Source organism: Amblyomma americanum, chromosome 8 (assembly GCF_052857255.1).
Source record: "Amblyomma americanum isolate KBUSLIRL-KWMA chromosome 8, ASM5285725v1, whole genome shotgun sequence".
NCBI classification, from domain to species: domain Eukaryota; kingdom Metazoa; phylum Arthropoda; class Arachnida; order Ixodida; family Ixodidae; genus Amblyomma; species Amblyomma americanum.
This window is the reverse complement of record NC_135504.1, coordinates 92,062,186-92,064,304: the sequence shown is the minus strand read 5'-3', so window position 1 is coordinate 92,064,304 and position 2,119 is coordinate 92,062,186. Positions and strand designations below refer to the sequence as shown.

The 2,119-nt window shown below is 53.1% G+C and overlaps 1 pseudogene; it reads left to right on the top strand.

Annotated features, from left to right (window-relative positions):
• Nucleotides 1-258: 258 nt before the first annotated feature.
• On the top strand, nucleotides 259-1,804 carry LOC144100539 (exportin-1 pseudogene; annotated as a pseudogene).
• Nucleotides 1,805-2,119: the final 315 nt, after the last annotated feature.

Here is a 2,119-nt window from a genome sequence, read left to right as displayed (position 1 = left end):
AGTATTGTTCACCTCGATGGCTTCTTCTCCAGCGATGCTCAGCTGCAAAGCGGTCTTCGTTGAATCTGTCCGAGTGTGAGTAATACACCGTGTGTGTGCTTGCGAAGCAGCGCATCATTGTGCGAAAAAAAATGTTGTGTCTTCATGTGTGAGGCTGGACCTGTGCCCTGGACGTATTAGTGTGCGTGAGATAATTTTTTGCGGGGGCTTCACGCTACGCTGAAAGAGAAACGAGGAAAATAGATTGATCTCTCTTTGATGTCGGAGCAAGTTGATGGGATGAAGCAACCTCTCACGCCGTTTGGGACGCCAGTAAACGGCAGCATGAATGCGCTGTCGAAGCAGGCGGCTCGCCTGCTCGACTTCTCCCAGAGGTTGGACATCAACCTGCTGGACAGCGTCGTCTTCTGCATGTACACTGGCGAAGGTCCCCAGCAACGGTTGGCCTAGGAGGTGCTGACCCCTCTGAAGGAGCGCCCGAAGGCGTGGACACGGGTGGACACCATCCTTGAGTTCTCCAAAAAAAAGCAGACTAATTACTATGCGCTGCAGATCCTCGAGAATGTCATCAAGACCCGGTGCTGGGTGCTGCCACGCAACCAGTGTGAGGGTATCAAGAAGTACATTGTGGGCCGCATCATCAAGACGTCCTCGGACCCGGAGGGCATCGAGCGCGAGCGCGTCTAGCTCAACAAGCTTAACATGATCCTCGTTCAGATCCTGAAGAGAGAGTGGCCCAAGAACTGGCCATCTTTATTCAGCGACATTGTCGGGGCCAGCAAGACTAATGAGACCCTCTGCCAGAACAACATGATCATCCTCAAGCTGCTCAGGGAGGAGGTGTTTGACTTCTCGAGCGGCCAGATGACGTAGGCCAAAGCGAAGCACATGAAGGACACCATGTGCAACGAGTTCTCGCACATCTTCCAGCTCTGCCAGTTTGTCATGGAAAACTCCCAGAATGCTCTCCTCGTGCATGCAACCCTTGAGACGCTCCTCCGGTTTCTCAACTGGATCCCGCTGGACTACATCTTTGAGACAAAGCTCATCAGAACACTCATCTACAAGTTCCTGAATGTTCCGCTCTTCCGGGAATGTGACGCTGAAGTGCTTGACGGAGATCAGCGGCGTCAATGCGTCGCATTACGATTAGATGTTTGTCCTGCTCTTCACTCAGACCATGGCACAACTGGACATGTTGCCGCCTGCTACCATCATCAAGGACGCTTACGCCAACGGCCAGGATGACGAGCAGAAGTTCATCCAGAATCTGAGCCTGTTTCTGTGCACCTACCTCAAGGAGCATGGCGCACTGATTGAGAAGCGTGCCGACCTTTTGGAGGTGCTGCATGCGGCCCTGTACTACTTGCTGCTCATCTCGGAGGTGGAGGAGGTGGAGATCTTCAAGATTTGTCTCGAGTACTGGAACGCGTTGGCCTCGGACCTATACCGGGAGATCCCGTACGGCCTGGGCACGGGTGCCCCTCTGTACGTGGGAGGCGGCGAGCCTGCCAGGCGCAGCCCCGAGTCGCCCCAGTCAGCACGTCGGCTCCTGTACGGACCCATCCTCACCAAGTTGCGGTACATCATGATTGGTTGGATGGCTAAGCCTGAGGAGGTGATTGTTGTTGAGAACGAGCAGGGTGAAGTGGTGCGGCAGTTCATGAAGGACACAGATGCCATCCAACTGTACAAGAACATGCGAGAGACCTTGGTGTACCTCACACACTTGGACTACCTCGACACTGAGCGGATCATGACAGAAAAGCTGCGTTTCCAACTCAACAGCACGGAGTGGTCTTAGAATACCAGGAAACTCTGTTGAAGCCAGGCATAAATCAAAACGCTGTTTGAACAGCGTCCAATGCTAGCCTATGTATCCTTCCAACCACAATGGCTCCGGTGGCTAAACAAGTTCCATCTTGAGTGTCTTCTTTCAGTGGCACGCTTTGTTCAGACGACACGGAGGCGGCACGGTCAAGGCACTTATGACACCATATAATGTCTTCATGTCGACTGGGTTGACCGACGAGACCAGCATTAGCCCAGTGCCACGGCACGAATCCCCCAATCTTTATTTTGCACTTGCTTTTATACATACAAAAGGGTAACGTCCCTT